This window comes from Galleria mellonella, unplaced genomic scaffold (assembly GCF_026898425.1).
Source record: "Galleria mellonella isolate WM207_F2 unplaced genomic scaffold, CSIRO_AGI_GalMel_v1 utg905, whole genome shotgun sequence".
In the NCBI taxonomy this organism is placed as follows: Eukaryota; Metazoa; Arthropoda; class Insecta; order Lepidoptera; family Pyralidae; genus Galleria; species Galleria mellonella.
Window position 1 is genome coordinate 9,361 of NW_026442174.1, and position 27,870 is coordinate 37,230.

General features: G+C 41.0%; 1 pseudogene; it reads right to left on the bottom strand.

The window, feature by feature from the left end:
* Window positions 1-98: 98 nt before the first annotated feature.
* On the bottom strand, window positions 99-27,870 carry LOC128202368 (phosphatidylinositol 3-kinase catalytic subunit type 3-like; annotated as a pseudogene).

The following is a 27,870-nucleotide window of genomic DNA, read 5'->3' on the forward strand; positions in this document are numbered from 1 at the left end:
TACTAATAGCAGGGAGTCAGTGGATGCAGGTGACTCAGGACCGTTGTTTATGGCAATCTATGGAGGAATATATATATATATATATATATATATATATATATATATATATATATATATATATAGATATATATATTATTGCACTAAAACATACAGTAACAACAATAAGTTAGTAACAATGTTAGCAAAGGCGAACTTATCTCTGAAAGAGATCTCTTCCAGTCAACCTAACACAGTGGCATAGGAAGTAGTAAGTGGGCAGTAGTAGTGCTAAACAGAGGTTAAATAAATAGGCTTATGTCCAGCAGTGGACGGATAATGGCTGAGATGACGATGATGATATAGAATACTGATAAAAAAAAACGAATCAGCCAATTTGCCAATTAGCTGTCAAAAAATTTTCCCGTTTTTGAGGCTCGATCTATCTACATAATCTAAGGTGGTAAGTTATGCTCACGTCTATGGATCAAACAATACGCTGATGTATAATACCATTGATTTATCATTAATTTGGACAGTATTTCTGTGACAATTTTAACCAAACTTGGTTACATTTCCATTATGTTGTATTGAAACAATACCATTAATTTTATGGTTACATTATTTGCGCCAGTACTGAGCAAACTTGTGGAAGTGCTCCACCAGGACCGCCATTACCGCCGTCACGGACATGTCTAGCAGGTTCTGCAGGTAATGGACAGCCTCGTCGCCCAGGTCCAGTCTGCAAAGAAATATATTAAATAATTGAGGCATGACAGATAGAAAGATAATTTATTTGCATTACTTACAGCACACAAATTAAAAAAAATATATATTGCACAAACATTTTTTTACAACACAGGGCAACCCAGCATGCGGCTCACGTGATGGTGGCGACTACCGCCACCTATAATCACCCACAACACCAACGGTATTGCAGGTGTGCTACCGGCTTTTAAAAAGGAATATGCTCATTCTTGAAGGTTACGATGTCATACATACATATAATACAGATACACAGTAAAAAGAGCCAAAAGAATGAAAAAACAAAAAGCAAAACAAAAAGCAAAATTTACCAGAGGGAGACTTTGTACAAAAGTCGATTGCTTGGGTACCTCTGTCCTATCCGTGTTTCTACCGTGAAGCAGTTGTGTTTGCATCGACTGTGTTTCGGTTTGAAGGGTGGGATATGGCGTGAATTTACTGGGTACAGAGGAATAACACCTGAGTCCTCAGAAATGGCAACGCATGGGGGGTATCATGGGCGAAACAGTATACTCTGTTATGACCATGGTACTGCTCATATCTATAGGCGACGGTTACCACTTTCCATCAGATGGGCCGTCAGCTTGTTTGCACTTCTAAGTTTTTTTTTTACAACACAGGGGGTAAACGAGCATGCGGCTCACCTGGTGGTAAGAGACTACCGCCGTCCATGATCACCCGAATGGAACAGAGGTACCCAAACAAACGACTTTTGTACAAAGTCTCCTCTGGTTTTTATGTTTGTTACCACATTACTCAATCAGTTGCATATTTATCCTATAGAAATTTTATCAAACTCGATTCAGTAGCTTAATTTTTAGATCAACATAACTAGTTTTTTTTCAGGATTAAAGTAGTTTGGCTGGGATTCGACTTTGGTATCTTCAATCACATTGCATTGGATTACTACACTACTTACTTTACCGCTGTAATCTATTGGAGTGAACATTAAAAAGTATCTATCTGTTTGTCCAATAATCTTTGTAAATGGTCAATCCGTTTGACTGTTTATAGAGTCTATTGCAGGGGTGGCCAACTTGACTAGATCCAAGATCTACAGTTTACTGACGAAACTTTATGTGATCTACCAATTGCATACTTGAAATCTCAAATGAAACGACATAGTTCATTACACAATTATGTAGTATTATAGTATTTTTTATTTTATTAAGAGGTAAAACATAAAGTTGAAAATTATTCTTAGTAACATTTACTTATTTATATTAATGCTCACACATTACATGTGGCGAATCTTTCGATAGATTAGAAAAATATTATATTTTTTGCCTTGCCACCATCGACTGGACTTATAGTCGCGATCGACCGGTTGGCCACTCCTGGTCTATTGATTAAGCTCATTTTTTTTAATGGATGATAATGGAATGGTAACCCCGCCTGCGCTATCGGTATACACCGGTGAGGCACCAGTGAGGGATAAGTGAAAATGAAAGAGCAGATCATAGCCCATCGTGATAAATTCACCTGGAATTCAGCACGATGGTTTTTAGGTGCAGGGGGGCACGTGGAAGTCGACCTGTCGGGTATATTGCTAGCAATCGTCGTCATGAACAGTACTGTACTAAATATGCATAACACACATACCTTAATTTGTCTTGGACTTTTTTGACCGCTTTGTCCGGTTCCAGGGCGATGTCCGGTACGGACGCGTCCACCATCAGCGAGAATAAATTGAGCATAAGGTTCGCATGCCTGCAATATAATGTAATAACAACATGTATCACTTTGATTTGTTTTTATAAAATTAAACATTACACTAAAGGCAGAAACGATTTATGTGGTCCCGGCATAGAATAGGCCATCCCTTTCTTTCTCGTGGGTGTTGTAAGAGGCGACTGAGGGAGAGCGAGGGATGGGTAGCAGCGTTCCTTTTAAAACATATTGTTATGTGCCATAAAATGAATTTCCCTTAGCCTATTCCACTTTTCTTCAAGAATTTCTCCAAAATTTGCGAATAGAAAAGTTTTTACCTAAAATTGTGAAAAAAAAAAATACCCAATCTGGAAACACTGATTAGGTAAAATTTTTTTAAAATTCCTTAAAAGGCAAAAACCGAGTTAATGTCATGTAATTGTGGAAGAATTAAAGTGTTAGTTTAATATAGGTAACTATATCAATATGATTTTAAATCGTTGTTACCCTTACCTTCTTAAATGTAGGAAGGCCGGGAGAATGTTTCCTGAACTCGTGGTAGTGTTCAGAGTGGATGCCGCCCATGGCCTCCACCATCTCCTCTTGCTGAGCTTCATAGGTGGTGGTAGAGGTTTTGGATCACACCCAAAATGTACCCGAAGTCGATGGAACAGCGCACCGGATTTTGTCAGCAGTAAATTGTCGAGGTGGCGATCCCGACACCTTGAATTTTAATTTTTTTATGATGCTAAAAGTGACATACAATCTGACAACTTATAGACTTCACTTATAGACACAAGCAGCACAGGATGTACTGTAACGTCTACGATACCTTNCATGTATTGCCATTTTTGAGAACTGCTACTTTCGATTGCTTGGGTACCTCTATCCCATTCGTGTTTCAACCGTGAAGCAGTTGTTTGCATGGCTGTGTTTCGGTTTGAAGGGTGGGATATGGCGTGAATTTACTGGGTACGGAGGAATAACACCTGAGTCCTCAGGAATGGCAACGCATGGGGGTATCATGAGCTAAACAGTATACTCTGTTATGTGCATGGTACTGCTCATGTCTATAGGCGACGGTTACCACTTTCCATCAGGTGGGCCGTCTGCTTGTTTGCCATTCTAAGTTGTATTAAAAAATTAAAATTAAAAGAAAATCTTCCCTCCCGTGGGCGTCGTAAGAGGCGACTAAGAGAACTTAACGGTCGAGGGTTGAGCAGCGGTGCCCCTTTTAAAATATCACCAAAAGCCTAACTGTGGTTTCCAACACACACGTTAAGCGTGGCAACTACTAGTAAAACCTTTTATGGGGGAGGTCTATGTTCAACAGTGGACACTTAACGGTTGATGTGATGATGATGAAGTATAACTGCTGGCGACAGAAAATACTGATACACAATAAAAGACTGATACAGAAGTAGCCAACTTTTGTAAAAAAAAAAAAAAAACATACAAAACGGCATCTAATTTTTCTTCATTAAAAAAACTTAATAAAATCTTTTTTTTTTTTGTTTTATTGTACTAGGTATTATTTTGCGGAAGTTCACGCCACTAGTTTTTTTTTATTATTAACTGTCAGACATAAGCCTTGCCCATAAGGGAAGTTTTGCCAGTCATTGACATGCAACTTATCACTTGTAATTAGAATTATTTTGTTTAATTTTACTACCATTATTAGTATACATGTTACTGGCAACACTCGAAGAATTACTACTATTATTAGCAGAAGTTGCTTACGTAGTATGGTAGCGGAACTAAAAAAATAAATCTAATCAACTAACTACTTATACATTCGTTTGCCACTTGTTTGAATTTGGAATACATTTAGTTATTAAAAAAAAAAAACTTACCAAGTAAATACGTAATGACGCAGTAACCTGCACAGCTTCGTATATACGTGTCCATAGTTTCCGGCTTGATGCCGTAGGGGGCGCCCTCGCACGGGTTGTGCTTCCTGAAGAAGTTCTGTATGCTACCCTCAGTGGCCAGCGCTTCGGCCACCGTCACCGACTCCACAAACTGTAGGAAGCCGTGTTTCGAACTGGTCGCTAACACTTTGTACGGAGTTAGTTTCAAATCTAAATTCTCCCGTCTCAACAACTTATCCATTAGCGTGATCATTTGAAGTATTAATTGATCTTGGCGTAGATCGTCGCCATGTTTAAATATGGCCTCGTACTCCATCCCTTCAGTGGTCAGAAACGTTAGTTTTGACGGCATCAGGGCTGATTTGAAGAGGCTGGCCTTCTTGGCGACAATGCCTTTGATGGTCACGTTGGGGTCGAGAGGGACCGGCATGGGTTCGAAGTTCGTGAAGTTAAATTTGAAGGCGTCGGGTCGGCTAGCAACTGCTGGAGGCGTTCGGCCTTCTTGTTCCTGTTGCCGCTCTCTCTGGTGACCGTTTTCACTAATTTCACCAGCTTGTCTATGAACAGTTGTTGGCGGGCGAGAAATGACCGTGTCCGTTGGTGGTCTGCGTTGCCTAGACAGGAAATAAAAGAAAATATTCACACAATTGTATAATCATATATACATATTTTATATATTTTGCTAGAATAGGCCATCTCGTCCTTTCTCATGGACGTTGTAAGGGGGACTAAGGGACCTTAATGGTCGAGGGATGGGCAGCAACATCCCTCTTAGAACATCATTAAAGTCTAACTGCAGTTGCCAAACCGCCTGCCAAGCATGGCAACTACTGGCAAAATTTCTCTTTTTGGGAAAAATAAGTTCACCAGTGGACAGTAGACGGCTGATATGATGACGATGATTTGGTACAATTAGCAATGTTAGCATGTATTTATGTATGACTGTTTTTTTTTTTTGTAAAAGGGGTTTTTATCTCTCTCTTACTCTCCATTACTAACAATCCCTTTCCCACCCCTTTGTTATGTAATTGAGTTTAATGGTCTAATTGCTCGCAATATAGTTATCTATCTCCTGGAAACTATAATGGCAATTCCTGGAAAATTTAATATGATGGGCTAAATGACTTAATTTAATTTTTATTGTTTTATCTATAGCATTGCATTTATATCCATTTATATTTATATCCATTTTTATCCAAAAAACCAATGGCGAGGGTTGGTATACGGTTTGAATTCAACATTTTCATGCAGTGGTATATTGTGCTTCTTTATTATATATAAGTATGTATATTGTTCCTTAGTCGCATCTTACGACATATTGGAGATGAAAGGAAATATATAGGTTGCCTATTGTATTACCACGTATAGGAATTACAGAGAGCATAGGAAATAATCAGACGTTAGACTCTTAAACAATATACCGATATAAGGGATTACAGTAACAACTTGTTTTTATAGTTAATAGTTTTCCTAGAAAAAGTATAAACGAATCTATTGATAGAGTTATTACTGCTAGCGAGCTTATGATTTTGTTTTTTATACAACTTAGAATGGCAAACAAGCTGACGGTCCACTTGATGGAAAGTGGTAACCGTCGCCTACAGACATGAGCAGTACCATGGACATAACTGAGTATACTGTTTCGCCCATGATACCCCCCATGCGTTGCCATTCCTGAGGACTCAGGTGTTATTCCTTTGTACCCTGTAAATTCACGCCATATCCCACCTTTCAAACCGAAACACAGCCATGATTATGAGTCAGAATGAGATGGCGACAATTGCTATCTTGCTCTTACTTGTGTAAACGTTGACCGAAACCATTCTATCGATAGATCCGTTAGTACCTTGTATAGAGAAGCAGGTGGCAAATAAGGATTACTTTTGTTTAATTGTTAGTACAGTAATGAGGCTCACCCTTGGCGAGGCGCTGCGAGAAGGTGCGCATGACGGTGAGGTACATGTGGCGGGCGGCGGCGGGCGGCCCGTCGCGGTCCTCGCACTCCACCAGCAGGTACCAGTACAGGTAGTTGGCCACCACGCTGTTGCCGCACGCGCGCTCCATCAGGAACGTCGCCAGCGTCTGCCGCTCCTCCGCCTCCTCCGCCGACTCGCTGCCACCCATCGAGCACACATTTCAGAAATAAATAAAGGCACGGACGCACGCACGCACGCACGCACGCAAGCACGCTGCTACAAGACACTACATTGTTTATCTTTTAGGGTGTAAACATTTTAGTTAGGAGTTAGTAAATAAAAGACTTACCCGTACTCTTGCTGCTCGGTGATGGTGCTGGTGTCTCCATCCCCCGCGGGCGTGTCCCCCCCCGCGGCGGCGGAGTCGCCCGTGCCGCGGCGGCTGCTCGTCGAGATGGACATCTCACTGGACGTCATCACTACATAAGGTAATACAAATACATAATGAAATACAAATTACTTGCATACTTTCAAGACAGTGTTCCATCAGTGACTGAACTTGACTTTTTCTAAAAAAAAAAAACATGGGTTAATAATAAATCCCGTGTGATCCCGACATAGAATAGACCATCTTTCCCGTGGGTATCGTAAGAGGAGACTAAGGATGGGCGAGAGATGGGCAGCAGTCCCGCATAAAACATCTCCAAAGCTTAACTGCGGTTACCAATCCGCCTGCCAAGCATGGCAACTGACATAACCCCCCTAGGGGGGTTATTTGAACCATTTATGACACACGTAAATTACCAAATGAGTTCATACAATCAAATCAATTACACATTTTTAAATACAAGTTCAGGTTAGTAAGTGTTTTGTTATCTTTCGATCTATGTTTTCTTTAAGTTCAGTTTTACTGGCAGAATACTCCCTCAAATGTATGATTATGATTGCTTATGATTTCCACTACACTGTTTATTTTGACAGCTATAGTCTACGTGCAAATGGATGATTTGGTTGGGATATGGATAGAAGAAGGATAAGAGTAGTAGAAAAAGAAAAGTTTACAAACAAGAAATAAAATAACATGCACACACAAAAATTAAGAAATTAATATCATTTATTCACACAGGACACTTTTGTCTTTTATTTTTCTTCCGTTAAGATTTTAAACATTTTTTCACTCGATAGTTTTTAATCGACTTCAGAGAAAAGGAGGTGGTTCTATGTTCGACTGTATATTTTTTATGTATGTATGTCTACAGATTTTTTTTCGTCTTAATTTAAACAAATCTGTTAATAAAATATTTGTTATACATACACGTTTTTAGCAGTGTATCCCTAACTTTTTTGTACCATGCCCCACTTGAACATTTCTAAAATTTTTATGCCCCCATACATAATTTTTCCCGACAAAGTTTACTTGACGACTCTAATCGCCCAGTTGATATTTTGGTAACGTCAAACGAAATTATACCTAATAAATATTTACAGCATTTTTTTTATTTACTTTTTTTTGTTAAATTTGGCATCGATATCTACTCGTAGCATTGCATTTAAATGGCTCGGAGTAAGAGAGTTAAAATCGTTTCGAGTCCATTTTTTAATTGTTCCCCTTAACTATCAAATTGCCCCCCTTGGTGCCCCAGGAGCGTGGGCCCCACGTGGGGAAACACTGGTTTGGAGAGCAACATGAGAATTAATGTAGTGACGAGAAAAACAACTAGCCTGTTATGATATTTTTGAGGCCATCGACAATTTTGGATAGAGGTAAATATTATTTTATTATTTACTAGCTATTGCTCGCGACTTTGACCGTGATTTATCCGTATTATGATAACGATTAATATTATTATGTTGATAAAACTCTTTGGCAAATAATTGGCAATAATGCATTAATTTCTACCAAATTTTGATTACCATAAAAATGTTATAATGAGTTAATCTTAAGAGACAGTTCATGCTGTGGTTGCCTATAAATGTAAGAACAGTTAGATCTAATCTACCAGTGTATTGTACTAAAATGTTTAGCTGTATCTTATGTTGGTGATCCTATAAATAAATAAGACAGACACATACTGTCGAGGACATTTTTTTAGATCATTTAAAGTGCAATAATTCTTTCATACATATTTTTTGGGTAACTTGAACCGTTTACGCAGCGCACGCAACGGAAGCCCTCATATGCCTATATGAATAATTTTCCCCCTTTTTGCAACATTTTTCACCGATGCTTCATTCCCATTGGTCGCAGTGTGATGTTATATAGCCTAAAGCCTTACTCGATAAATGGAATATCCCACACAAAAAGAATTTTTCAATTCGAACCAGTAGTTCCTGAGATTAACGCGTTCAAATAAACAAACTCTTTTAGCTTTATAATATTAGTATAGATTTATTTAAAACAATAATACATTGTGTTGAATACCATGCATTATAAAATTTTTGAAAATTACATACTCGTATCTATAAAAAAAAAAAAAGAACTATAAATTCAAGGTAAGAGCTATTCAAAGACAAAATTTATAAAATAAAAATACAAAGAAATAAAAAAAAAAGGTAGGCAAATGAGTTGTAACTCGATTCCATTAATAAAACTCGGATAGGTTGCCATAGTTACCATAGCGATAAGTGGTAAAACAACGTTTACGGGGTTAGCCTTGACCTTGAAAATTGGGACGTGGAATTTGAAAATGGAAGAGATTTAAGCGTTAGTGTCCGTTAATAGATTAGTGCAAAACAAAGTTGTAAATAAGTTAGGCTACTCCATTTTGATCTGCCAAGTTTTCAGGTTAACTCGAGGAATGGGATATGATGGAATTTACGTATTGAGTTTTATTTTAAACAAATCAGATATAGTATAATTAAACGTGTAGAAAAAATAACATAATAATAATAACTACCTAGTATAAAACAAAGTCGCTTCCTGTCTGTCTGTCCCTATATACACTTACATCTTTAAAACCACGCATCGGATTTTGATGCGGTTTTTTTAATAGAGTGATTCAAGAGGAATGTTTATATGTATAATACATGCATAATATAGTAGAGGAACACTGATAATTTTAGAGGTTTCTAATGTGATGAGATGTAATGTGCATTCGTGCGAAGCCGGGGCGGGTCGCTAGTTTTATTATATTCAGTGTTTAAATGTATTTTTTTTAATATTACTAATATGACGGTACATTTAGCATGGAAAAGGATGCCTTTTTTTTATCTTAACCAAATGAACGTAGTCACGTGTAAAAACTAGTATAGTAAATAATTAAATAAAATTACAGTTAGTGTGAAATAAGTTACTAAGTAAAATATTTTAGAAGGGTTATTTTTTATGATATTTAGTATGGCAAACAAGCTGAAGGCCCACCTGATGGAAAACGGCAACCGTCGCTTATAGACATGAACAATACCGTGGGCGTCACAGAACACACTGTGATGTCCGTGGTACTGCTCATGCATTATAGTTTTAATGTAATAATAACAGGTTTACCTTCCGTGTGTTTCGATCGAAATAGCTCGACTAGTTTCGGGACCAATTCGGGATCCTTATTTATAAGCGGCTGTGACGAGACCGCAAGCTAACTGCGCGCTTCGGCACTAAGCGTGAGCTGTACTGTACAATAACAGGGCTGAAGAAAAGAAAGACTACAAAGCTCAGCCGTTCATACCCGAAGATTTCCGAATGCCGTCTTTCTAGGGGGAAGGGATTTTTAGTAATGGAAAAGTTAGACCCCATTGCTATCAATATATTCTATCAGGTCGACCTCAACGCGGTTCCCCCTGGAAACTATCGTAACTAGTTTATCGTTGAATTCGTCACGATAGTCTAACTGACCTGCCTTTTCATTCTCACCTATCACTTCTCACTGGTGCTCCGCCAGTGTATACCGATAGCGCAGGAGGGGTTATCATTCCATTATCACCCATTAAAAAAACATCGTGCTAAATTCCAGGTGTACTCATCACGATGGGCTAACTGACTTTGATGGGCTTTTTCATCCTTACTTATCAACACTCACTGGTACTCCGCCAGTATATATCGATAGCGTAGCGGGGTTACTATGCCATTTTCACCCATTAAAAAAACACCGTCTTTCTTATGTGATGGTGCCGCGAACGTCTACAGCTCACGCTTAGCGAGCCGAGGTGCGTAGTCAGTCTCGTGGTCTCGTCACAGCTACTCAAGATTAAGGGTCCTGAATTGGTCCCGAAACTAATCGAGCTTTCTTTATCTAATTACGTATCAGTGAAACCGATATTTATTACATTAAAATATAATTTGTACTTAAGAAACTTTGAACAGTAAAATGCTTATGGATTGCCATTCCTGCGGTCAGTCTGTTTCTGTCCCAGTAATTGTAAGTGCCCCATCTATACGTTGCAGATCTATGTTACGTATAAGGACCCGATACAACACACTGGGCTGGCTAGTACCTGAGACGGAGAGCAGGCTGGCCTGGCTGCCGCGGCGGCCGCTGTGCATTAGCTTGCCCTCCGAATCCGAGTACGTCGGCGCGTCCTTCCCGCATATCCTCGTGTACTCTACGGTACGGCAACTTGGTATTACATTATGCACTTTATAATAGTACATGTAAAGTCTCTTTTCCATTTTTTGTTGCTGCACTTGTATGGATTGAACATTTGCTTCGAATCGTCTATAGGTAATCGTCGTCTATAGACATGAAATATACTGAGTACCGAAAAAAAACTGAATCAGCCACATCTGTCACGTGTCACCATACATACATACAAACTTACGACCTGCCTGACGCGGGTACAATAACTGTTGCATCACAAGACACGTGTGTACCAATATTATTACTGTTCGTGTGAAGGTGGCGCCATCTAGTAATATGAGGTACTAAGTTACATTAGGTTACTGGACGATGGTTTTGGATATCTTCTGTAAGTGGTAATCATTGTTAAATGATTCAAATATATATAATTTTGCACCATAAAGGTGACAAACAAGCATAAAGCCCGCCTGATGGTAAACGGTCACTGTAGCCTATGGACGCCTTGCAGCATGGGGTTTCACGTGCGCTTTGCAGACATTTTAAAACATCTCTGCTGCTAGCTATTTGATTTTGAGATTTCCAAAACGCAGCCTAGAATGAATTGTCAACACACATTTGAATGAATTTCATGCTGTGTTTCTATTGTCAAAAAACCTCGGTTATAAAAACCCTACACAAAAACTAAAACCTTCTACAAACCAATTTTAGATATTGTTGTTTGGCGCTTAATATAAATCAGTGTTTTTCAAATTGTGGGTCGCGACACCTTGGGGTCCCGAGCCTCAACAAGGGGTCGCAGAAAAATCAACAGTTCCGTATATACATCAATCAATCAATAATACATAATGTAGTATCTATAACAGACATCAATTACATGTCTGGTTTACATACTTTATTATGTATTATTTATTTTATTTTATCGACACCTAACTGTGAATATAAATACAACTGTACGGATTTCATAATTGTACTATAATAAAATTCATACAGATTCGGAACCGTGGAGGGTAAGTAGGGGGTCGCAAGATATTTTTACATACTAAGGGGTCGCGCCATGAAAAACATTAAAAAAACACCGATATACCATAAATAGCAAAAAACAGTTGTAATGAGAGATTTGACGTTTTTGTGAATAATCAAAATAATTACATACAGGCAATATATACGATTATTTTGGAGGAAATTTAAAACCTGAGATGACTCCCAGATTCCACCAAAATTTATTCGCTTATGCAGATCTACTTACCTATCCTGTGACGGGAACAAATAAAACAATATGTCTACATACCACCATGTATCTCCAATAAGTCCTCATACTTCAAAGCTTGCACCAGTTGCAACAAATAGAGAAGTAAGTCCTCGTCGGGGGCTTGTTTTAAACGTGATATTGCGTACCTTGAAATATAAAACATACCTTATATATATTATCTCATTATTCGTACAAAAAGCTTAACTGATAAACTTGCTACTAAACTGTATTTAGTCTTTTGAGGAAAATACTTTTTTTTTATTGGATGAAAATGGAATGGTAATCCCGCCTGCGCTAACGGGATACGCTGGCGGGGCACCAGTGAATGGTGATCGATGAGGATGAAAACAGGCCAGTTAGCCCATCACAATGAATTCATCTGGAATTAATCATGATAGTTTCCAGGGGGAATCGCGAGGAGGTCGACGTGGTTGGGTATATTGCTAGCAATAGGATTCTCAGTCTCCATTACTAACAATCCCTTTACCCCCGAGGAAAATACTTGATACATAATAGTATTCCAAAAACGAATTCAAATGTGGCAAAACTGAACTAATTTTGATAAAATTTCTATAGGATCAATGATGTAAGAATATCATTTCAGTAAAAAAAAAAATTTCAAATTGGTTTATAACTGACGGAGTTATGAGAAAACAAATAAAAAAAAAATAGAACAAAATCGTGAATCTCCATATTTTTGAAGTCGGTTGAAAAGAAGGAATAAGGGTTAGTAGTGTGGAACTAATAGCTACATAGCTAGCTATCAGGTCGACATCTAAACAGTCCTCCCAGAAAACCAGTACCCAGAAAGCGCAATCGATGATTCACGAATAAATCCGAGCGCAAAGACTATCTTACTGCGATTTCATATAGTGCTACTTAATGACATATGATTTTTCCAATCATGCCATTCTACACGCTACCTGTAAGATATTCCAAGCCTATTGGCCATTCAAACATCATAATGAGCTTACTTCCTAACAGCCGGGTGCGTGAATTTGGGTGTGAGCAGTTCTAGTGCATCCTCGACATCCATGGGCGCCCACTGCTTCATCATGGACAATGCCTGCCGCACCTCGCCTGCAAGCAATATGAGCTTTAATTATTTAAGATTATTAGGGAACGCCTCAAATTACTGATATACCAAATAAAAAACATCTCGTCATAGTCGTAGAATACTGACAGATCTGACGAAGATTACATATAAAGATCCGTCAGTATTCTACCACTGTGACGAGATGTTTTTTATTTGGTCCCCTTCTACCCCCTTTCAGGAGACGTCGCGTCGCCTTGCAAGCTCACTGTAGGTGATTTCACTGCGAGATCCCCATTTTTTCCTTACATGAGATCTATCCGTGAGATTTTAAATAAAGAAATTTATTTGAGATATGACGTATTCTGCTTTGTTTTACCAAATACATTTTAATACATTTTTTATACAACTTACAAAGGCAAAAATCTACATTTTAATATTAATATTTTTATGCACAAAATTAGTAATAAGGTATTTTTTTTAAAGACGATTTTCATGAATTAATAACCTATTGCACATACTATGATAATTACATGTTGATTGTTAGGTAATATGATATACTCTTAATGTACCCTTCATTGAAATTTAAACAAATTATTATGAAAAATGTAATAAATATATCGCTATATATACCTGGCCGGTTCCAATTGACGCACTCCAGAAACTTGGTGAGGGCCCGCCGATGCGACGATAAGTAGAACCTGGAAAATTATTTATATACTTCAGAACAACAAATGAACTTACTAAAAACAAGGTCGTTCAAGTTTAGAAAAAACATTAAGGAGTATTACAGTAATGTAAAAGAGAGGAAAAGAAAGCCTAGTAGGTATCATACGTCCTAGTGATCGATTGTTCAATGGCAGAGACAGCAAAAAAGCATCATTACCATCATATCAGCCTTTAACTGTCCCTTTCTGAACATAAGCTTCCCTCTATAGGGATTTGCCAGTAGTTGCCACGCTTGGCAGGCGGATTGGCAACCGCAGTTAGGCTTTAAAGATGTTTTAGGAGGGATGCTGCTGCCCATCCCTCGTCCACTTTAGTCGCCTCTTCCGACACCTACGGAAAAGGAAGGGGTGGCCTATTTTACGCCGGGACCACATGTTAAAAAAATATAACATGTAATTTTTTTTTATACAACTTAGAATGGCAAACAAGCTGACGGCCCTCCTGATGGAAAGTGGTAACCGTCGCCTATAGACATGAGCAGTACCGTAAACATAACAGAGTATACTGTTTCACCTATGATACCCCCCATGCGTTGCCATTCTTGAGGACCCAGGTGTTATTCCTCTGTACCCTGTAAATTCACTGCCATATCCCACCCTTCAAACCGAAACAGCCATGCAAACACAACTGCTTCACAGTAGAAACACGAATAGGACAGAGGTGGCCAAGCAAACGACTTTTTGTACAAAGTCTCCCTCTGGTAGATTCTGTTATAGTACCTGAACTTCCAGATGAGGTCCTGGTGCGCGGCGGGCCGCGCGGGCGCGGGCGGGCCGGCTACGAGCGCGGCGAGCTGGTCGCGCTGCGCGGCGGTGGGCTTGGCGTCGCGCCCCCACACGCCCCAGCGCAGCGACCGCGCCAGCCGGTGCTGCTTGCTCTCCACCAGGTTCTCCTGCGCGCAATCAGTCATTACAGTTCAAATAAACATTCCAATCATTACATTTACTTATTTTTCTCAAACATGCTTTGAAAATGTGAGCATTATTTTGACAATCTTCTTAGAGATAAATTGTTCGCGACATTATTTGTATATATCGTAATTTATAGTTGTTAAGACCTAGTTAATCGTTTCTGTATTCTGTTATTTTATATAGATTTGCATAGATTTAAGATAGTGTAAGTTAAATAAAGTATTCCTTTGTGTGTTGTCATTATTACCTACGAATAGAAATAAAAATTGTAACAATAAATAGAATTAAGAAATTGTAAATTGCAATAAATAGACGCTATAGAGTACCGATCTGAAGAGACACGCGTCTCGTTCATTCTCGCCCCGTCCCGCTCGCACAGATCGCTAACGCGAGTTGGAAATGTTATCGTGCGAGCGGGCGGGTATAAAGATAGGCCGCCTCTCGTCGAGCGGCATTCGCTTCCGGGCAGCGACGCACTACACTCGAGAAGAAATAGGACAAGAAGAAAAAATACTCTCTTCAGACGGTACCGGAGGCTTCAGAATAGTAATCGCTGTGTTTCACTCCAGCCTGAACCAACGCCCCTACAGTCCACGCTCACCGAACGGCAGTCCACACCGTTCATCGTGGTCCTTCGAGAAGCCGGATTGCTGGAGGAACACCGTTGGTACATCGAGAAGCCGGATCGCTGGAGGAAGACCATTCTGAAGCCGGATCGCTGAAATGCCGACTACGAGAAACATGAAGTCGTCGCAACCAAAAATCGCCGTCACCGAAGCCACAACGTCCGCCGCCACCACGTCGACTACGGCCGCCGGAACGCTGTCCGTCGCTGCCACGCCGTCCGTTGCTGCCACCACGTCGTCTGCGGCTGTCAGAATGCCTTCTGTCGCTGCCACGTCGTCTACCGCCGCCACCACATCGACTACGAACACGTCCGGCGATACGACGACCACAGGAGCCACGGAGACTACCGAAGCCACAGGAACGACAGAGGAGACAGCAAGGAAGAAGGAACCGAAGCACGGCACGGCACGCACGGTTCGCACCACGGCCTCGCAGAAGAAGAAGGCTCTGGCCAAGGCGCGGGAGGAGCTACTTCGAAAGGAGGTGGAATTGGCCGCCGCACGTGTCGCCGCCCTGGAAGCCGAATCAGAGGACGACGAGGAAGTAGAAGACGACGACGCTACCGTCAGAAGAGAACGAACGTCGGATTGGGTTCATCGAAGCACGCTAGCACTCACGATGGAGCCGCATGTACCAGAGATAGAAGAAGTCACCGGCAAGCGTCAGGGGTTCGTCCCATCGAGACCCGTTGAAGAGGATTCGAGAGCGCCGCCGCCACAGCCGAGCAGCGACGCACTTCACCGGGACCACGCACGCCACGTTGACCCACATGCCGCCATGCCTACGATAGCAGCAGCGATGCAGTCGATGAAGAAGGAAGAACCGGTGCTGAAAGTGGGCATCGATTGTAATGAGTTTGCGATCGCCATGCAGATGGCCGCTCGCAACATACTGCCCTCCACAGCGTCAAGAGTCACCGAGTTGCCAGTCTTCAATGGATCGTCGAGCGAGTGGTTACCATGGAAGATGGCCTATGAAGAGAGCGCAAGTCAACTCACAGAACAAGAGAACCTAGCAAGACTGCGCAGAAGCTTGAGGGGGCCGCAAAGGACGCGGCACGCTCCCTATTCGTCGGGTCTACGACCGCAGAAGAAGTAATGAAGATGTTAGCCGCGAGGTTCGGCCGCCCTGGAGCACTCGTCACAGCCGAACTGAACAAACTCCGCGCGCTACCACGACTCTCGGACAACGCAAGAGACGTCTGCCTCTTCGCAAGCAAGGTGCAGAACGTCGTCGCCACGATACGAGCGCTGAACAAGAGTCACTACCTCTACAACGAAGAAATAGTGAGAAACGTCACAGAGAAGATGCCGTCGGTACTACGCTTCAAGTACTACGATTTCGCCAACGACCAACCGGAGGGACAACCGGACCTCATAACACTCTCTCAGTTCCTGCAAAGGACCGCCGCACGATGTGGAAACTTCGCCCCCGCCGAGGAGATACCGTCCGAAGACCGGCGGGAGTCCGCTCCTAGGAAGACGGCGAAGACATACACGACGCAGGAGAAACCCGCTACACCACCGTGCCCGATGTGTCGACGAGAGGGACACGCTCCATCGGACTGCAAGACGATGAAGGAAGCGGACACATCGGCGAGATGGGAGCTAGCGAAGACTCATAGGCTGTGTTTCCGCTGCCTCAAAGTAAGAAGATTTCGCCACGCCTGCAAGAGCAAGAGATGTGGAGTGGATGAGTGCACGCAGACTCATCACCCTCTGCTGCACACCACGCGACAACAGCCGGAGAATGAAGTAACAACACACGTCGTCGAGGACAAGTCCGCCGCAGTCACCGCATCGGCAAGGGAAAACGACAAGATCGCGTTCCTGAAGATCCTGCCGATACGAGTCACCGGTCCCACGGGAACGTGCGACACCTACGCGCTACTGGACGACGGGTCGACTTGCACCATCATCGAGACGACGGTGGCGGAGCGAATCGGTGCTACGGGTCCCCCGCACCATTCTACATGGAAGGTGTGGCCGGGGCACGGATCAACGCAGCTCAATCGACGCGTGTTCACTTCAAGATCCGCGGGCGGAATTCACAAGAATACACAGTGGGGGCACGGACGATGGACAGACTGCAGTTATCACCGCAGTCGGTACCGCGCAGCGTCATCAAGGGCTGTCCACATCTACGAGACATAGAGAGGGAATTGGTCTATGAAGAGGGCAAACCGACGGTACTGTTGGGGCAAGACAACTGGCACCTACTGCTGGCCCACGAAGTCAGAAGAGGATCCGACACGCAGCCGGTCGCATCACTCACCGACCTGGGATGGGTACTGCACGGTACGAGTCGCGGCAGGACAAGACAGCAGGTGCACAGAATCAGCCACATAGTGACGACACATGAAGAGGAACAATCGATGGAAGAAATGATGAAGCAACATTTCGCGCTCGAATCGCTGGGAATCGCACCGAAGAGGTCTTACAATGAAGAAGAACGTCGCGCCCTGCGCATTTTAGAAGAGAAAACTCGTCCGTTACCGGCGGGAGGATACGAGACGGGGTTATTATGGAAGAAGGACGACCCTGTGCCGCCGGACAACTACGAATCGGCAATGCGACGTCTCCGACCGGTCGAAAGGAATTTCGACAAAAACGAAGAACAGTGGCCGCGTGAAGATAGTACGAGCGACGATAGTCAAGCGGAAACGGGAGAAGAACGCGTACACAAGCTACAGAACGCGACGCAGTTGTCTATAGCATTACCCGATCCGTCACGTTTTTCTAATTGGTTGAAACTTGTTCGCAGTTCAGCACGAGTGTTGCAGTTCATCGACCTCCTGCGACCGACCAGTCAACGCTGTACCGCTATCCGAAAGAGAAACAAGAAGAAAGAGAGCGCCGACCCCACTTGGACCCGCACGAAGAAAGTCGATAGAGAGAAGACGAAGATGAAAATCAAGAACAGCAATAGTCCATCTGTGTGTTTCATCCCCATAGACACACACTACCTCGATCGCGCGCGACGGCTATGGATTCGCGCGATACAACAAGAGGCGTTCGGCGACGAAATCGCAGTATTGAAACAAGGGAAACAGCTGCCGTCATCCAGTCGACTCATACAGCTGTCAGTCGTCATAGACAACGACGACATTCTGCGACTTCGATCGAGAATAGCAGCCGCCGCCGATCTGTCAGCCGAGCAACGAGAACCCCCATCGTCGACGGAAACCACGCCTGGGTGCGCCTATACATCGCATGGGTGCATCGGAAACTTCACCACGGCGGCTTCGAGATCACCACGAACGAGGTGCGACAACACTTGTGGGTGTTGCGCCTACGACACGCCGTCCGCAGTGAACTGAAGAGGTGTCAGCTGTGCCGCCTACGAAGAGCAAGACCGGCGCAGCCGTCAACGGGCAACCATCCACAGAGCAGGCTGGCGCATCATCAACGACCGTTCACGTTCACCGGCCTAGACTACTTCGGGCCTATGACCGTGACAGTGGGCCGCACTCACCAGAAACGATACGGAGTGCTCTTCACCTGCCTAACGACGCGCGCAGTCCACCTAGAAATCGCCGGCAGCCTCAGCACGGACTCCGCCATAATGGCCCTGCGGCGCTTCATAAGCCGCAGAGGGTGTCCCACGGAATTATGGTCCGACCAAGGCACCAACCTCAAAGGTGCTGACGTCGAACTGAAGAAAGCAGCCGAGGAAGCCATCCAAGAAGAGTCATCAGTCCATTTCATCCGGTGGCGCTACATTCCCCCGAGCACACCCTTCATGGGAGGTGCGTGGGAACGGTTGGTGCGTAGCGTGAAGACCGCACTAGCCGCCACGTTGAACGAACGGGCGCCCAAGGAAGAGGTCCTCCACACTCTACTGGTCGAAGTCGAGCACACCCTCAACAGCCGACCGCTAACCCACGTGTCGACATCGGCAGACGACGACAGCGCCCTAACCCCCAATCACTTCATATTGGGCGGTCCGTCGCGCGTCCCACTGCCAGGCAGCTTCACCGAGAGCGACGCGGCGGGACACAAGGAGTGGCGTGCCAGCCAGAGGCTAGCTGACTGCTTCTGGAACCGGTGGGTGAAGGAGTACCTACCCGAGTTGCAACACCGGCGGGAGCCCCGAGCTACACACGGAGCCATCAAAATGGACGACCTGGTCCTAATAGCTGATGGGACCTTGCCTCGCAACACGTGGCCGCGAGGCGTGGTGGTGGCAACCTACCCTGGACCAGACGGCGAGATCCGAGCAGTCGACGTGCGGACGAACAAGGGCATCCTACGGCGACCCACTAAGAAGCTGATCATACTGCCCACATCGACATCGAGCGACGCGAACACGAGTTAACTCCAGCTACGAGAGCTGCGGCGGGAGATTATGTTCGCGACATTATTTGTATATATCGTAATTTATAGTTGTTAAGACCTAGTTAATCGTTTCTGTATTCTGTTATTTTATATAGATTTGCATAGATTTAAGATAGTGTAAGTTAAATAAAGTATTCCTTTGTGTGTTGTCATTATTACCTACGAATAGAAATAAAAATTGTAACAATAAATAGAATTAAGAAATTGTAAATTGCAATAAATAGACGCTATAGAGTACCGATCTGAAGAGACACGCGTCTCGTTCATTCTCGCCCCGTCCCGCTCGCACAGATCGCTAACGCGAGTTGGAAATGTTATCGTGCGAGCGGGCGGGTATAAAGATAGGCCGCCTCTCGTCGAGCGGCATTCGCTTCCGGGCAGCGACGCACTACACTCGAGAAGAAATAGGACAAGAAGAAAAAATACTCTCTTCAGACGGTACCGGAGGCTTCAGAATAGTAATCGCTGTGTTTCACTCCAGCCTGAACCAACGCCCCTACAGTCCACGCTCACCGAACGGCAGTCCACACCGCACATAAATCAAAATTGCCGTACTGGCCAGGTACGTGCGGGCAGCGGCCGGCAAAAGTTGTACGAAAATCCATATCTGTCGTGTTTTGCGGCCAGATAAATTACTATGTAAACTCATATCTGTCCTGTAATGGAAAAATGGAATGACCTTTTACTTCGAAACATGGCTACCAATGAGGTAACTAATAAAAGGTTTGCAAATAGAAAGCTGTTTATTGAAAAAAATAAATACATAAAGGAACATTATGGCGCGTGAAAAATTATTATTGTTCGTTATTCGTCATTGAACTTAAAAAGTAAAATTGCGTTCTTTATTTCCGCGCATTGTTTACACTACATTACACTGTTTGTAAACTACTATACAAGCCTTGGCCACAACTAGGCATTGATGGACTCACGTATATGTGCCTCGGCTACGCCTCGGCCCACATTTGCACGTTCATCCATCAATACCTCAGTTGCTGGCCGCTGCAGTAATGTACTATATATATATATATATAATTAGACAGGTACTTTATTTGTTCCGAGTAGTTAATAACAAAGAACTTATTTCCCAAGTAAACACTACCTAACAGCAGCGCCCCGGAGCGAAAGGGATTGTTAGTAATGGAATCTAACAGTTCCATTACTTAATTAATTTTGGCAGCATTTTACGAGGTTTGTCCGGAAAGTACGTATAAAAGTTTTTTAAAAATTTTATTTTACAATTATTCAGGTAAATCAATTTTAAACCAAACTAAAACAAACAAATATATTAAACCTTACCTGTAATATCTCGTAGTCTGGAACAGTCACGATCTCAGCCTGTGCTCTGAATTGGTACACCTCGTCACCATCTTGCTCGTAGTATACCACAGCGTGCTAAGAAATAAAGAAGTAATAATTTAACAGTTATGGTTGCATAGATTCATTTTCCAATTTCATCGAAATAAGGGCAGTGCCGACTCTTAGATTACACAATAATTGTTTTATGCAAAAATTTCAGAAAAGAATAGATGAAATGCATAATTGACATAATGTATTGCTCATTGTATTTATGACATTGCTAATGCGTTAGAGAGGGATAGACATATAAAAACGAATCTGCCTTTTGACTAGTCCGTACAAGTGAAATTTATCAAGATATGTCACTTGGTTTTATTGGCCGTATAACCCTACCAAATTTAGATACAACCTGCTTGCATACTTCCTACATAAACTGTGTCGAATATATAATCTAGTAATGTAAAATTTGTTATTGACAAATAATTGATATATCAATACGAACAAAAATTTTACATACACATTTTCTATACACTAGCCTGTTATGAATTGAGAAAAATAGCAACTGATGGTGTATCTTTCGTCCTCTTTTTACTAATTATATTTGCATAAGAAGAAAGGAGGCAACCATATGATTTCCAGTTTTTATTTTATCATTCCTTCTATGTAATTCTTTGTTCTTAGGTTTTATGAAAGTAAGTACTTACATCTATGCCGTCAATCTGCACTGTGGGGAACTCGATCATGAGGTACATGTAGTCGGAACTCCTTTTCTCCTTCTCGTTGATCATTTCGATCTCTCTAAATGTTAATCTGTCCAGCCAGTCAACCTGTATCAATAATAACTTGTGAGGGTACAATGATACTCAAATTTTCCATAACTCCGCAGGGTAAAAAAAAGGCTGATGACCGGTAATGCGAGCGGCATATGGTGCTTATAAAAGCTACTGTAATTTGAGCGATGGTAGGTAAAAATGAATGCAGTTCAGTTAGCCCATCGTGACTAGTGATTACTGCAGTTTCCAGGGGAAACTGCGTGAAGGTTGACTTGAAAGTTACAGCCAGTCCGTAATAGGCAGAGAATTCATATATCATACTCCAATATTATAAAATTATTATACAATATCCTTAACTCAAATAAAATTAAAAAAAAAAAAAAAACTTATAACAAAACTTAGTAACTGGAAGAGAATGCTATATAGTATTAAGTCCGTCTTTTGTACCAGACATTTTTTTTTTGTAATGTGGTCAATAAAGAATAAATAAACCGCAAGTTCACTATTACTAATAAGCTTCGAGGGGGGGGGGGGGGGAGAGGAAAGAGATTGATAGTAATGGGGTCTAACCGACCCATTGCCAGCAATATAGGGTATATATCAGGGCGACCTCCACATGGTTCTCCCTGGAAACCATCGTGGTTACTTCTCATGGAATTCTTCACAATCGGTTAACTAATCTGCTTTCATCGTCATCTGTTATCCCTTACTGGTGCCCCGCCAGTGTATACCGATAGCGCAGGCGGGGTTACCATTCCATTATCACCCATTAAAAAAAAAAAGAAAATTTGCTCCGAGCATTTAGGGAAACGGTATTGACTAGTACAAAAAATACCAGGCAGAGAGTCTAGAACAACATGGTAACTTCATACCTTAGGCATATGTCCGTTGCGATGTTTCTTCGCCAACTTGGCGAGACGCTGCATCTGCTCCTTGCCGCGGTCGGGCGCCTTTCCCGGCGTCTTCTCGCTCCCCTCCACGCCTGGCCACACTCGCAGGTCAAACATGCCCTTTATCACAACAAGATTTATTTTTTTTAATTTACAAAACAAGTACATGTAACACCTTTTAACGTTTATACAGCAGAAAAGACTACCCATTATCTTATAAAAATTATATACATATATATTATTATATTTATTATTCTCGTATTATAAAGGTGAATGCAAACTGCCGCGAAAGTGATTTCCGAGCGTTGACGTCTCTGATAAGATATATCTTCGCGAGAGGGCCATTAGCATAAACAATTTATATTGCAAAATGAACGTGTTGTGATCATAGACGTGCATTTAAATAGATGTCGCAATCTCATTACATTTGGACTGGACATGGGTCTTTATTCACAAGAGAGATGCTAATTTAGTCCCAGTATATATTCTATTTAGAGTTTTTCTTCTCTAGCACGTGTTTAAAATCATTTACTTAGTCACCTCTTACGACGTCCTGGGGATGAAAAGGATTAGGGACATATGGGACCATATATTTATCACAGGGTGAGGGGGGATAATGGATTGTTAAAAATGGGCATTAGTAGCCCCATTGTTAGCAATACACCCTGTCAGGCCGACCTCCTCGCGGTTCCCCCTGTGAATTGAATTCATCACGATAGGCTGCCTTGATGAATTTACTTGGAATAGAACTGACTTGCCTTTTTTCATTGTCACCTATCATCCCTAACTCACTCATCCCTCACAATTATCATCCATTAAAAAAAATAAAAAACATGATAAAGAAAAACGGATTTCTGCAACTTTTGACTACCATAGAAGTATCCACGTCTATCGATCTTCATACTTGCTACATCTATTTAAAATTCTGTCCATGACAGTGATAATGTCTTAAGTGCCCGTCATTCACTAACTTGCAAGTTTACGTATGAACGAATGAACTTATTAACTAAAGAACTAAAGAATTTAAATGAAAATTATCATTTAAATTCTTTAGTTCTACAACTATTAATCACTACTAACTATTGCCAATTGTTTACTGACATTATTGTACACAAATTTTGCATGCCATTGTTTTGGCAAAACACGCATGTTTATGACATGTTTACCAGAGGGAGACTTTGTACAAAAATCGTTTGCTTTGCCACCTCTGTTCCATTGGTGTTTCTATCGTGAAGCAGTTATGTTTACATGCATGTGTTTCGGTTTGAAAGGTGGGATATGGCAGTGAATTTACAGGGTACAGAGAAATAACACCTGAGTCCTTAGGAATGGCAACGCATGGGGGTATCATGGACGAAACAGTATACTCTGTTATGTCCATGGTACTGCTCATGTCTATAGGCGACGGTTACCACTTTCCATCAGGTGGGCCGTCAGCTTGTTTGCAATTCTAAGGTATAAAAAAAAAAAAAACATTACGAATATTACTAGCATCTGTACACCGTGTTTTTGAGTAAAAAAAAAAAAATCATTAAATTTAATTAATAAATATTATTACATGATTCATTCACTTTTATTTAAGAAAAATCTTTATTTTGTACGGTAAATAACTGCCATATTAAGTGTGTATAAAGATAATTAAAACTGTGATAACCTATGTTTAGCAATTGTAAATAAGTGATTGATTATTATGCATTAAAATAAATTTGATGTAATTAATTCTGGAATGTTCTTATCAAGTACCATGTCTTTTGACTAGGATTTTCTTAGTTTGCAAATGAGATCTTTATATCCTAAAGATCAGTCATAGATGAGCGATAGCCCCATAAAATAAACGATGACCCGTAAAAAACGATATATGTCAATGAATACTGCTAATATCAATGATAATGGAATGGTAACCTCTTTTGTGTTAACGGTATACGCTGGCAGTGCACTATTGAGGGATGACAGGTGAGGTTTAAGTCAGGCAAGTAGTGGTTTTATCAGAAATTAAACATGATGATTTCTGGAGGTATGTTACATATGTACTACATATAAATCATAGAAATAGCAGGAAAAAATTGTATGGATGTTGCTACAGATCGAAATAAATGGAACATGAAGGAGGAGGCTTTTACCCATAGGGGAACAATTGGCCAAAACAAAAAAAAATGTTAACATTTATTAATATTGAAAAAAAATATTTACAAGATTAATTGATCTTGTAAAGTATGAAAAATAAAGCTATAATAATAATAATATAATTATAGTCTTTATTAATAATTTCTTTCCCCTGTGGTATACTCATAGCCTATGGCTTTGGTTAGACCATTACTGGATTTCTAACCTAACTATATAGAGGTAAGAAAATTGTTAGTAATAGGGTCTCATGGCCTCAATATTGGGTTTAACAAGAAATTCTCCATGTGATTCCAGTTAGAAACTATTTATGTTTAAGTCTTGGTGAATCTGTCATGATACATTAATTGTGTGATTGAGTGATCACCAGTGAGTGATGGTAACATATACAAATAGGGCAGGCAGAGAGAGAAAAGAGATTGTTAATAAGACCGCCTTTTGTATCACTTCTCATTAATATTTACTGTATTTGTTATTTTTCTTTTTACTTGGTGCAATTAATTGTAAAATAAATAAATAATGGGGATTACAAGTGCCATTGCTAACAATAGACCCTGTCAGGTCGAATTCCTTGCGGTTCTCCCTTAAAACTATTGTGATCTATTCCAAATGAATTCATCACAATTGGCCTGCAAACGACCTGCCTTTTCTTCCTTACCTATTATTCCTCACAGGGGCGCCGCCAGCGTATACCGTTAGCGCAGGTAGGACCATTCTATTATCATCCCTTTAACAAAACAATTGGGGCGAGCAGAGTTATTGTTAAGTTTTCATCCCATAACCAATATACCCATACCCAAACTAAACCAAACAATAGGGCAAGTGGCAAACTTTTCCATTACATAAAAAAAAAAACTTAATTGTTTAAAAAAGATCACAGGTTTATTACAAATCTGACTTACCTGTCTCAACATGCCATGCTTCCCGAACAAAGATATTGTGGTACCACCAACGACCATAACTTTGCCAGGGCCAGCACAGTCGTATATGGTCATAGCCAGGGTTGCGTTCCGAGGCAAGTCGCTGAAGTACACTGGCAAACTCACCCATTCATTCCAGCTGCAAATATATGATTATACATTATTTTAATTAATACAGATTTAATACAACTAGTGGTCACTCAGTGGTTGAAATTCGACCATAACATATATTGTAATAAATCAATTTATTATGGTTATTTTTGACATTCAGTAAGACTCTAGACAAATAATATTAAAGACAAACAATATTAATCTATTCACAATTTGACCACAGATTTTAACAATAAACAAAAGAGTATATGAATGTGTGTGTATGTGTCAAATACATGGTAATATTACACTACATTTACATTAAAGTATTTATTTTTTTCTTTCAAGTTAGTCTTAATTTAAAAAAGTGATAATACACTCCAATATGTAGTGTGTACCCAGGAACGCTTAGGTTGTGGAATGAGCTCCCTATCAAGGTTTTCCCTATAGAATATAGTATGGGGTTCTTAAAAAAGCATATATTAAGGATTCTTCAGGGTCGGCAATGTGCATGTGACACGCTAGTATTGCAGGCACCCATAAGCTACAGTGGTAATTTTCTTTTACAACACAGGGGGCAAACTAGCATGTGGCTCACCTGATGGTAAGTGACTACCGCCGCCCATGATCACCAATGGCATTGCAGGTGCGCTGCCAGGCGTTTTAGAAAGGAATATGCTCTTGTCTTGAAGGTTTACCATCAGACAGGCTGTATGCTTGTTACCTTTGTGGTATAAAAAAAAGTTACATTTATATGGTATTAACTTACTTCCATCTATTAGTGAATGCTTTATATGAAGTAGTGACAGGTAGTGCCAGTGGCACTCCATCACTGAGGACTTGGCACGTCACATATAGGTCAGAGCATCCCTCTTGATATAGTCCAGAGAACTTGAGCATAGGATCCGAGAGTAACTTGTCATACTCAGGTTTAGTGCGTTTGCCTTCTAGTGTGCCACTGAAAATAAAAAATAAACATCATTGGACTAATAAGCCCAGTAATAACAAAGTACCATCTACTTCCAAAGTAAGCAAACATTGTACTGTGTTAGTTAATTAATTACTAGCTTATATAATGATAGTTTTGGCCATGCGGCCCCAGTTTAGAATAATTTTTACTTTCCTGTGGGTGTCGTAAGGACCGACTAAGGAAGGGCAAGTGATGGACAGCAACATCCCTATTAAAACATCTCTAAAACTGGACTGCGGTTGCCAATTCACCTGCCAAGTGTGGCAACTACTGGCAAAACTTTGGCTCCCCAAAGGGGAGGCTTATGTTCAGCAGTTGACAGTTAAAGGTTTATTATTTTATCATCTAACTTATTACTGAACCCAATTCACATTTCTTTTTTTATTCTTGCTTAATAATGAAGTAAGTGAAATGGTAACACCGCCTATACTATTGGTATATGCTGGCGGGGTATCAGTGTGAAATGATAGGTTAAGAAGAAGACACACCAATTAGCGGATCATGTTAAATTCGCCAGGAATTAACCATGACATTTCCAGGGAAGACCACATGGAGGTTTTACCTGATTGGATATATTGCTAGCGATGGGAATTAACAACCCTATTCCTATCATTTACTCTCCCACTCTTTCCCAATTCACATTTTGTGGACCTCCAGGTTATTATTATAAGTACATGAACCATTTTCAAAATGTATACTTTATATTTACGTTTCTTTGAAATCCGTTATTCTCTAATCATGATCAAGTAACAATGAAAGAATATTAAAATTGAACGTAATTAGGGCACCTAATTACGTTTCATTTATATATTTAAAGATTGTTTTCTTTGTTAAATATATGATTATATTATTAAGATTTAAGATTCAAAAATGAATTAAATTAAAAATGAAAGTATTGGAAGCAAACTTGACAGTTTATTTTTTATTAAATATACCCTATATATTGTAACCCTGACCGAAATATTAAATTCTTCATACTTACATCTTTATTTCAACCTTGTGGTCGAGAGATGAACTGTATACATAGTAAAATTTATCGTCGATCTCGTTCATTGTGCCGTTAAAAAATGCTGTTCGATTATTAATTTACAAGGCTAAGTTGTAATTGTGTAATCATTATAAAACTTTCAAATACTTTACTTTCGATAATACTGAGATTACCACATGAACGAGAAGCAAAAAAAAACTATTGTTTATTTTGGACTGTTCTATCACAGACTACTTAGAGAACGTTC